Source organism: Leptonychotes weddellii, unplaced genomic scaffold (assembly GCF_054177405.1).
Source record: "Leptonychotes weddellii isolate Sample4059 unplaced genomic scaffold, ASM5417740v2 HiC_scaffold_4209, whole genome shotgun sequence".
Taxonomy (NCBI): Eukaryota; Metazoa; Chordata; class Mammalia; order Carnivora; family Phocidae; genus Leptonychotes; species Leptonychotes weddellii.
The window spans coordinates 1-11,933 of record NW_028008670.1 but is presented as its reverse complement, the minus strand read 5'-3'; the positions used below and the strand labels follow the sequence as shown (position 1 = coordinate 11,933).

The window sequence follows — 11,933 nt, the reverse complement described above, 5'->3', positions numbered from 1 at the left end:
CTCTCTCTCTCTCTCATTCTGTCTCAAATAAATAAATAAAATCTTTAAAAAAAAAAAACAAACTGTTGCCTATGAATTCCTCGTGAAATAAGGTTCTCAATAAGCTAACCAGCTTTCATGCTTTTAAAAACCACACAGATGCCTAGAGAAGTCGTAACTCCTCAGTTTGTCTTTCAAAGCCTTTGTTAAGCATTGGATTGGCAAACATAAATTTGAAACCTAATCTCTCCCTATTTCCACTCACACGACCCATGTGCCAACTACCCTGGACTACTGACAATCCCCTGAACAGACCTTTACATTGTCTGTTTAAATAGTCACTAAATGATTACCTCATTAAGTGATATATAAACTTCATAATAAATTGTTGACAGAAAAAAAAAGATAACCAGCTTTTAGAGATTTTGCTCAAGATTTAAGATATTTTTATTGCTACAGAAGGAGTAATCTGATTGGTTCAGAAATCATATCATTAGAGGTTTCACTTGTTTGAATAATTTCCTTTTTTTAAAAAGATTAAAAAGATTTTTTTAAAGATTTTATTTATTTGAGAGAAAGAGAGCGAGCGAGAGAGAGAGAAGGAGCAGGGGGAGGAGCAGAAGGAGAGGGAGAAGCAGACTCCCCGCTGAGCAGGGAGCCCGATGCTGGGCTCGATCCCAGGACCCTGGGATCATGATCTGAGCCAAAGGCAGATGCTTAACTGACTGAGCCACCCAGGCGTCCCTATTTGAATAATTTCCTGTGTGAGGCAGCACCGTGTGTGGTCCCAGATTCACTAGAAGTCGTGAGCGTCCCAGGCACATTGTATGGGGACATGTATCAATACCTAAAGAGAGAAAGAGATGCAGCAGGAACAACAGTCTTACTGTTATGTGTGGCCCTGTCAATGACGTCAGGAAGAGCTTATGTTTTCTGCTGAAATCAGCCTTTGACTCTGACAAACTTATTTTTTCTCTCTTGGTTCCTTGTTTTTTCAGAAACCTTGGGTATATGACCTTTGGGAGGTGTGGAATGGCTATCCCAGGCAGGTAAGTCCCTTCTGATACAGTCCTCCCTTCCTTCAGCTTTGAGGCCCTCAAATTGTCCCCTGAGTTAGGTCCGAGTCCCCTTCCTACTCTCTGTCCACGTCTGTGCAATCCTTCAGCTCTTTCTCTACCAGAGCTTACTCATCCTTATTCCTTACTTACCTATCACTTGTGTTGTTCCTTTAGTCTGTTTATGGTTAATGCAATTACATATTTGAGTTTAAATCTCCTATCTTATGATTTATTTTCTATTTGTAATACATGGAGCATTTCCTTTTATTGTACTCTCTCCTTACTTTTTTATGGGACAATCAAGTTTTTAAAAAAATTATTACTCCATTTCTTCCTTTACATTAGCTTTTTAGTTAGGCATCCTTTTGTGCTTATAGTAATTATCCTAGACATTACTATATGCATTTTTTAATTATTGGAGTCTAATAAAAATTAATGCTCTAACCTCTTTACAGTCACTGAAAAGTCGTTAGAATTCTTCATAGAATTCTTCATATACCCTCCTCCTATTTCCTCCTTCAAATATTTAAAATGCTGCAAGTCATTGCTATTATTGTTTTGGAAACAGTCAAATCACCTTCTCTGTGCTCCACCTTGTATCCTGCTTTTCCATGTTTCCATCTGGGATGATTATCCTTCTGGCTGAAGAAGTCCCTTTGGTTTGCTTTTCTGAAATGTTATCACTTCGCCTTCATTTTTTAAAGGATATATTTTGAGGGTATAGAATTCTAGGTTAGCAATGATTTTCCTTTAGCATTTGAAAATGGCATTCCATTGCCTTCTGGATCCCATCATTTTCTTTAAGAATTTAGTTGTCAGTTTTATTTTTGCTTCTTTGAACAGAATGTCTTTTTTCTCTGATTTCAGTATCTTGTCTTTGTCTTTCAAGTTTTATTATGATAGGCATAAATGTGGTTTTCTTTGACTTAATCCTGCCTAATGTCCATAGAACTTCTTGAATCTGTGGCGTGATATCTTCAGTCACTTTTAGAAAATTCTCAGCCATTGCTTTTGTTCCTTTTTTTCTCTCTCTCTCTCTCCTCTTTCTGGAAATTCAATTACAGATGTGCTAATATGCTAGATGTTTACACTAGGTCCCACATGTCTCTTATGCTTTTTCTAATATTTTCCATCCTCTTGCTTCTCTGAGCTTTAGTTTGTTGGGAGACAGTTCTCCATGGATTTCTTGCATTTTTGCATGTCTTATGAAGTGAAGCACTGCCTGCCTTTTGTTCTGTACTATCTTTCAAGGACTTCTGTATAGCAGACAACCTTGGAAGATAGAAATATCTCCTTCTGGAGCAAAGGGTAGACACATTACTATCAATTATAAAGATTCAGGTTTCCTAGCTCAGGGTTCCTCTCTTGTACTACAACCCATGGTATGTGCAGATGTCATCTGATGCTTTTTGCTTAGCCCTCTATGAGTTAAGATGGGAGATCTGTCCCAAATATTGATACTCTGACACCTACTATTACTGTGAATAATACGCTCTCCTTTACCTCTGACCCAGGAGTCTTGGATCTTCAATCAGCCCCTATGAAACTGTGGCAAGCTATCTTGCAAGTAGGGTAAAATCTCAGACCCTTCACAGATCTGGATATATTCTATTTTCATGTTCTCTAGTTTGTTGCTGCCTTTATCAGCAGTGTCTAAACTGCTGTGAAACACATCTTTTGAGTTCTAAATTTTAGTTACTATGTTTTTCACTTCTCAAATTTTCATTTAACCCTTTTTTTTAGTGGATTCCAGTTCTCTACTGAAATTTTCCACATTTTAACCAAGTTTTTAAAGTTATTTGGAAGTCCAAGTCTGAGGAATCCAATGTCTTGATCGCCTATGGGTCTGTTCTCTTTTTTTATTCTTGTCTCCTTATGCTTGGTAACTTTTGATTGAATAATAGATATTGTTTATGAAAAAGTATAGATGCTCAGGATATTATCTTCCTCTTGAGAAGATTTACATTCACTTCTATTCATTAGAGTAGAGACAGATCACCTTCATTTTGTATGTGATTGAGCTGATTCAATGTGGATTCCAGTCTTTTTGAGGGCAGATGTATTTACAACTTATCCATATTCCTAGGGTGTTTTCCTAGTGGTTTGATAAAAGATTACAGTGTTTACCAGGACTCTTTCTTTGGCTGGACCTGGGTACCAATTTGCATCCTAGGACCATGAAATTTCCAAAAGTCCTATATAACTTCTTCTACTTCTTAGTCTCTGGACTCCATGCAGCTTATAAATTGGCAAATGCTGACTAATGCTATACACTGGTGTGGTTTTCTTTGAATTTATCCCACTTAGGGTCTATGGAACTTCTTGGATTAAGGATTCACTAGAAATGAAAGATTCATTTTTAATGCATTTTCTCTTCGAAAGCTTCACAGGTTCTGGGTGCCTTGGTTGCTCTTTGATGTCTTCGCAGAGATATTTTTATGCATTTTACCCAGATCCTTTGTTAGTTTTCACTAGGAGAGTTAGTCTCATACATGCTTGTTTGACATAGAAGAAAGCAAAAACTCTTATCTCATTCTATTATGACCTTATAGAGGATGATCAGTTGACCAGAAAATTATCCCTTTTAATGTGTTAGCTTCAGTATTAGAGAATTAAAGAAGGTTAGACCATAAAATACTTAGGCAATATGTAGGTCAAACTCCAATCTTATTCTTCTACCTCCAACTTACTCTGAACTTCTCAGGTATATCAGCTATCTACTGGTACATAACAAACCATCCCCAATGCAGTGCCTTAGAACAACAACCATTTATTTGCTCATGATTTGGGTTAACAATTTGGGCTGGGCCCAGCTGAACAGTTCTTTTTGCTCCATGTAGTGTTAAATGAGTTCATGCTTGTATTTCAGTCTGTTGGTAGGCTGGCTAGGGAATGGCTCACATCCCTGGTGTCCTCATTCATATTTTTGGCAGTGGGTACCTTGATTCTCTATTTTGCTCTTATCAGCAAGATAGCTCAGGTTTCTTACCTGGTGCTTATGAAGTCTCTGCTTGAATCATATTTGCTTATGCTCCATTCACCAAAGCCCAAGATCAAGTTCATGGTCATGATGGAGAAGACTATGCCCATACATGAATATCAGAAGGTGAAATTCATTGGAGGCATTGATGTAACAATCCATCACACCAAGTAATATAATGTCTCAACTTAGCTAAAATAAGCACCCCCCCCACACCCGACACTATAAAATTATCAAGGAAAATTCTAGATATAGAAATTTTATTTTTTTTTCAGAAGACATTTTTAGAGTACTTAAATAATTGTATATATTTTATTACTGCCCCCATTTGAGGATAGCCAATTCTGATTACTAGCTGTCACCAGTAGAGAAGTTAGGACATCAGATTTTGAGTAGTATTCAAGAAACATAAAACCAGGTGAACTGTGGGAATAGCAGAACAGACTTACCAATATTCTTAAGTAAAACTTTTGAATTTGTTTTCCCTAGTTTAACTTTCAGTCAACTAAAACAAGGCAATTATACCTGTTGTAGTTTTATTAACTTTTAAACAAAACACTTAACTTGATTTTGGAATTCTTGTCTACCCTTTCAGAAATAAAACACCTTGAAATATTATCTTTGATTCCTTCTCAGAAGTGGAAATCTTTTTTTAAGATTTATTATTTTTTAATTTTTTTTTAAAGATTTTATTTATTTATTTGAGAGAGAGAATGAGATAGAGAGAGCATGAGAGGGGGGAGGGTCAGAGGGAGAAGCAGACTCCCTGCCGAGCAGGGAGCCCGATGCGGGACTCGATCCCGGGACTCCAGGATCATGACCTGAGCCGAAGGCAGTCGCTTAACCGACTGAGCCACCCAGGCGCCCAAGATTTATTTATTTTAGAGAGGGAGAAAGAGAGAGAGAGAGAGGAGGGGCAGAGGCAGAGGGAGAGGGAAACTTAAACAGACTCCGTGCTGAGCACGGAGCCCGAGGTGGGGCTCAATCTCACGACCCTGAAATCACCACCTGAGCCGAAACTAAGAATTGGACTGTTAACCAACTGCGCCATCCAGGTGCCCCTCAGAAATGGAAATCTTAAAGCATCATCATTTGGGGGAATTCCGTGGAACATAAATAGGTGTAAACAATAGTTTCATGCCTTAAAAGGAGTTGTTTATACAGTGATACTAAAGTAGCGAATACTCTCATTTTCCTCAGCCCTTGCTGCCATCCCAGTACTGGTACTATATTTTGGAGATGAGTTTTTATTGGTCTCTGATATTTAGTCTTGGCTCTGATGTCAAGAGGAAGGTAAGTATCTTTTTTTTTTTTTTTTAAGATTTTATTTATTTGAGAGAGAGAGAGAGCGCTCGTGAGAGAGCAAGCAGGGGGAGGGGTGTGCAGAGGGAGAGGGAGAGAGAATCCTAAGCAGACTCTGCGCTGAGCATAGAGCCAGATGTGGGGCTTGATCGCGGGACCCTGAGATCATGACCTCAGCTGAAACCAAGAGTCTGAAACCAAGACTCAAACGCTTAACCAACTGCACCACCCAGGCACCCTTAGGTAAGTGTCTTATTTACAAAGCTACTTTATCTACTTTTTCAAAAATTGTCACCCCCCCCGCCCCCAATCCTAATCTTTAAATTGTGTTCTTATGTTAGTTTCAATTCATAGCCTTTTTGCATTTTATAGCACGTAGGATGGTGCAAAACTTGCTCATGTTTTGGTGCCTCAATAAGTATTTGCAGCGAAACATTATAGACTATAGACACTTTCACTTGGAAGTTCCACTCTTGCTCAGTAGGAGGAGAACTCTCCTTTATGTGGTCTGTTTTTCCCTTTGGGTTCGGGCATTTGATGTTCTTCATTACAGGTGCTAGTAGTTTTAATTCTGCAGCCACATCTTTTAGTTGATTACAAACCACCTTATAGTAATTCTTTGATGTATTCAAAGACTTTGAATACACGTTGTCCTTAATTCATCCAAGATCTTTATGTGGAAACTTTGCTTTGGGCATGCTTGGCTTTGCTTTAGATGTAGGGAAATTGAGCCACAGGCATGCTAAAAAAAAAAATGTATCCTCTGAGTTAACAAAGTGAGGCGTTTTAGGAACCGTTTGCTGATGCAGAAAACCATATTAGATTCTCAATGCAATCACAAGATTTTATCATATATGTTAGCAACACAGATCAAATGATAAATACTCTTGGTATATACCTCATATGCTACACTCTGTTTAAAAAGTCAGTCTGTGGCAAAATTTGTGTGACAAATAAAGCTAAGTTGAACTCAGTATTAAGGAGATAAGACCAAGCCGACTTGATTAAGTGATGTTCGGGTGCGTGATGGTGCACCCTATCCATCACTAAGGGGCTCAATCAACTGCAGTCAACAGGAGATCTTAAAAGAAAACTTATAAAATGTAAGTAAAAGAACATATTATGAAAAAACCTGATAGAAATAATCTCCTTTTCCATAAAACTCAGCAATAGCTGTAGATGAACTGTCATTAACTAAGAATACATCAAAATGTAATTGTTTGAGTCATTTTCTCAAGGGAGAGAATTGAAGATAATCGCTTTTTAGAAGGTCTTCATAGATATACTAAGGTGGGTCAAGGCTATAATGATCCTGTCTTTCTCCCACATCTGATTTTTCAGTAGTTGGTTTCTCTTTATTACATATAGGTGCATAGGGTACCTTTTCAAAAATTGAACCCAGGTTTGAATCCCCGGCCTCACCACTCACTAACCTCTCAAGCTAGCAGGCTAAACTCCCTAAACTTGATTTCCTCATCTGTAAAATGGAGCTAAAAATAGTTTCTGTCTTCTAGGGTTGTTGTGAGGATTAAGCTGGTATACCATAAGTGCTCAGTAAGTTGGGCTATTATTAGTAGTATCATGTTTACACTTTTACTTTGGCTACGAGAAAACTGAAATCTTTAAGTGTTTTTTAAAACATCTTTATCGAGGTGTCCGCACACTGTACAACGCAGTCATCGAAAGTGTGTAATTCAGTGGTTTTGAGTATGTCCACAGAGTTGTGCACTCATCACCACAGTCATTTTTAGAATATTTTTGTCACCCCCCCAAAAGATATCCTGTACCTTTTTGCAGTCACTCCCCATTTCTCCTAACTTCCCCAGCCCTAGGCAACCCACTGACCTACTTTCCGTCTCTATGGATTTGCCTCTTCTGTATATTTCATATAAGTTGAATCATAATATATGGTTTTTTGTGTGTCTGACACTTTCACTTCACATAATGTTTTCAAGGTTCATTCATGTGGAAGCATGTATCAATCCTTCATTCCTTTTTAGTGCTAAATAATTGTCCATGGTTTGGATATACGGTATTCTATTTATCTATTTATTACTTGATGGCTATTTGGGATGTTTCCTTTTTTGTCTCTTCGGAATAATGGTGTTATGAACATTCATCTACAAGCTTTTGCATGGACATATTTTTATTTCAGTAGAATTGCTGGGCTATATGATAATCCTATATTTAACCTTTTGGGCAACTGCCAAAGATGCTGCACCATTTTACATTCCTACCAGCAACATATAAGCATTCCAGTTTCTCCATGTCCTTGCCAACACTTGTGATAGTCCATCATTTTTGTTATAGCTATCCTAGTGGGGATGAAGTGGTATCTCATGGTGGTTTTGATTTACATTTTCCTGACAACTAATGAGGGTCGAGTGTCTTTTTGTGTAGTTGTTGGCCATTTGTATATTTTGTTGGCAGAAAACATTTAAGTTTTTTTTTTTTTTAAAGATTTTATTTATTTATTTGAGAGAGCATGAGAGGGAAGAGGGTCAGAGGGAGAAGCAGGATGCGGGACTTGATCCAGGGACTCCAGGATCATGACCTGAGCCGAAGGCAGTCACTCAACCAACTGAGCCACCCAGGCGCCCGAAAACATTTAAGTTTTTATGCTCGATTGTGGTAGCTTTCTTTAGCTCAGGGTTGGTAATATTGCACTTACATTTGTTACTTGTTTCATATGCGGTAACTCTTATTTTAATGGTTGTGTAATTTTATTATATTGTATATCTGTCTTTTTTCCTTTTTGGAATTAGGGAGTAAAGGATAAATGTAAATATACACAGGAATGTGTGTGTATGTATATAGTTGTGTGTGTGTGTGTGTGTGTGTGTGCGGGCGTGTGTACATATATCCAGTGTGGGGCAGTGGAAAGAAGAGCAGATGTTAGGATTTAGATGACAACTATTCAAAGCTGTCCCAAAGTTAAGTGACTTCATCAGTGAGGGTAATATGTGTTAGTTCCCTCACAAGGATTTTGTTTAAGAATCAAAGTGAAAGCATTTTACAAATTTCAAAATATTCAGATGTAAGTTGTTGGTTTTTAAACAATATTATTGTTGTTGTTGTTGTTAGCTCTTCCAGTGATTAGAAAATAATTGTGTTTGCTTAATAGCTTCCATTTTCTTCTCGTTGTGTAGGATTTTCTAGCTCATGTCATCCACCACCTGGCTGCTATTAGCTTGATGAGCTTCTCTTGGTGTGCTAATTATATTCGCAGTGGGACCCTCGTGATGATTGTGCATGATGTGGCTGACATTTGGCTGGAGGTAAACATTTGCCGTTAAAAAAAGTAATAACAATACCATGTCCTGAGTTTCTGGGACTCCTCGCAGGAAGAATGGTCTGTGAGTGATTTAGCAGGGCTCTCCGTCCTGAAAACACCCAAAGTCCGAGCATGTCTCTGGGTTCTCAGATCCTTCAAGCTTAGAGAAACGAAACCTTGTACTGTTTAGTTTCCAGTCTTCTCCATGGTACTCGAGAGATGTTAACCCATGGGATTCCACTTGTAAAAGTTGCATGCAGATACTAGCTCAGGAAGTAAGTTGAGATATTTGAGGAAGGAATGAACTCTAATCTTTTAAAAGGAAAATGTGGATTTGTGGCATTATGGATTCTTAATGTTGGATGGTACCATATATTTACTTAAGCCAAAGCCAAATACCCATTGGATGCTTGCACTGGCCCCACACTGATCCTCCTCCAGCTTTAAAGAATGAGAGCTGATGTTTATTCAAATGACATTTATTTTCTAAGGAAGGAATGTTTTGGAGCAGAGGACATTAAAACAAGAGCCTTCCTAGTCCCAAACAACACAAAACATGAGAAACAAAGCAAATTAGGATTGTTTTCTCTATTTGTCTCTGTTCCTATTGGTCCCTGTTTGCCCTGAGGCAGTGACCCAACAGCTCTCTTGCCTGCCAGCTCTCCTGCTGTACTTAGGGCCACATTTCCCAGAGCCAGGAGTTTGTCCTCTAAATACTTTCATTTATAATGGAGCTGAGGAAAAGGATGCTAACCCATCTCATGTTCAGGATTGCCTCTTGAACGGCTGATAGCTGAATATAAGTTGGTATGGGAGAAATTCAATTTGATAGGATCTTGTTCTTCTAGATCAAGGTTCACCAAACTTTTTGGTGAAGGGCCAGATAGTAAATCTAGCTCTGTGGGCAACATAGGATCTCTTGCCCTATATTCTTCTTTTCTGATTGTTTGCTCTTTCTTTTCTTGTACCCCTCTAAAAATGTAAAACCCATCCTTAAAGGGTGACCAGCTTTAGCCCATAGGCTGGATGGTAGTTTGCTAAACCCTATTCTAGATGTAACCAGAAGTCCTGGAAACCATTTCAAAGCAACTGGTTACTGTTAAAATACTAGATGTGTACAGAATTTTGTTTCTTCTGTGTAAATGCCATTAGACATGTAAATCCCCTTCCAAAGGTCAAGATTATTCGGGGCAGCAAATGGCTTAGCAGAGGAATTGTGCCAGTTTTCCCATGTGTTGCTGTCTGAATGTAGCCATATCTGTTATAATTACCTCCTCCTCTGATCATATCTCAGTAACCCTGCCTGTAAATTAAGACCACATTGGTCATGACTTAAGAATTTTATGCTACTCTGTTGCTTCTAACCCCTCTAGCCTTTGGTGTGTGTCCACTGCAAAAACAGCTTCATTGTGTTGTTAAAAGGCAGTTAGATGTGGAGACTGGGCATAAGCTCTGGGTTGTCCCTGCCCACCCTCCCCCACCCCATCACTGACATGCTATAATTCCCTAGGTGACTTGGGCAAATCACTTAATGCTTTGTTTTCTGTCCTCAGCGGTAATATGAGAAGTCATATCTACCCCTTAGGGTATATTGTGAGGTTTAGCTCATTACTGTTGGAAAATGTTCTGAGGTTCTTAGGTGAAAAAAAAAAAAACAAAAAACAGAAGGAAAATGAAATGTCAGACTCAGAGGTCCCTTCATGGATAAACTATGAGAACAGCCTCATGTTGTTAACGATCATGAATCACTCCTAATTCACAAGCCATGATCTAACCTGAGGTTCAGTGAGCAAGACCAGTACCTTCCACCAGCTGGGAAGAGCAACATTAAGTGGTGGCATAGGGCTGATTTCTGATATCCTCCAAAGATGCCTAATCCACAGATTCCTCGAATAGTTGGCTTTAGCATTGCCTTCTCCGGCATGAACCCAGATATGGTACAACTTTCGCCCCTGTTTAGACCCTCCTAAATATGGTGACTGTTAATCTTTCATATTCCTCAAGACAATTGGTGGGTCATTTTTTAGCTCTTTCTCTGCAAGGAAAAACAAGCCTTGACATCCACAACTCTGACTTAGAAGGAACCCCTGTCTTCTTCATGCATCTTCCTGATCCTCTGGTTTTCCACATGTTCAAGTTTGGATGCAGGACCCAACACTTGGAGCAGTATCCTGACTCATGCTTAGCAAAGGAGCAAGGGGACTGTCGGATCTCCATCTTTGCACAGCCCAGAATATGCTGTGCGTGTATTTACCCCAGGCAATGCTACTTTGCCCTCACAAGTGCACTCTCTTCCTGCCTATGCACATCTCTAACTAGCTCCCCTAGCCTGGCCTCTGACTCTTCAAACAACTCTCACTCCATTCCAGGCACGCTAAATTTCTGGCCTATCTCCCCATACCTGCCTCCCACCCCCTTGGCAGACTAGCTTTCCACCTCAGCATTTGAGGCTGTTCCCTTCTGGGCCCCCTGCCACTCCACACTCTGATCCTATCCTTATCCCACGGTTAATATGGCGAAGTATGGAAAATGCAATGTAAACCCTTCCCGAAGCGTAGATAGGCTGCCTCTCTTGTTTTAGAGTGGCTTTGAGCTTCTGGGCCAATTTCAGTCCCGAAACCACCCTGACCTGAGCCACGCTTCTGGAGGGATGACCTACACTCATCAACTCCTACCCACCTCCCACCACCCCCAAGTCCAGACACTTTCCATGCAGCCTTGGGCTCCACTAGATAATGCAAGAGAGAATTCTCATCAATTAACCTTCTACTACCACATTAAAGACTATGTAATTCCTTTTCTTCAATATAGATCATACGGGCAGTGTAGACTAGCATAAAGTAAATGGAGAAAAATCGAGTGCTTGCAACTTTGTTTCAACCAGGACAGGGCCCCCAGAGCAGCCTCCTCACTCTGCCCCTTCTGTCAGCTGCCTTGATTGCAACGTGCGCAGCCCAGCCCAGCCCAGGACTTCACTCACAGCTCAACCTTTCTCCAGTCCAGCTCTCCAATCATTTAAATGGAGAAAATAAACAGGTGCCCCAATAAAATGCATGCTAGCATGCACTGTGCTAACTTGTAATGCTTGTGAAGGACAGGAGTAGTATTAAAGTCATTTGAACAAATAAGTAAATAAATAAAGTCATTTGAACATATCTTTTTTTAAACATTCTATTATGGCAAATTTCAAACGTATGACAAAGAGAAGAGCATAATGGACCCAGTGGCCCATCCTCCAGCGTTACCAGTTATCAGTATGGCCAACCTCATTTCGTCAATTTCCCCATCCATCCCTCTCCCCCACCCCCCCTACACAGACCGCTTTGAACCAAATCCCAGA

The 11,933-nt window shown here is 39.6% G+C and overlaps 1 long non-coding RNA gene across 1 annotated transcript; it reads left to right on the top strand.

The window, feature by feature from the left end:
- Positions 1-603: 603 nt before the first annotated feature.
- Positions 604-8,672, top strand: LOC145719404 (uncharacterized). Its single transcript, XR_014142355.1, has 3 exons — positions 604-1,028; positions 5,218-5,310; positions 8,469-8,672. It is a non-coding gene; the product is annotated as an uncharacterized LOC145719404 (long non-coding RNA).
- Positions 8,673-11,933: the final 3,261 nt, after the last annotated feature.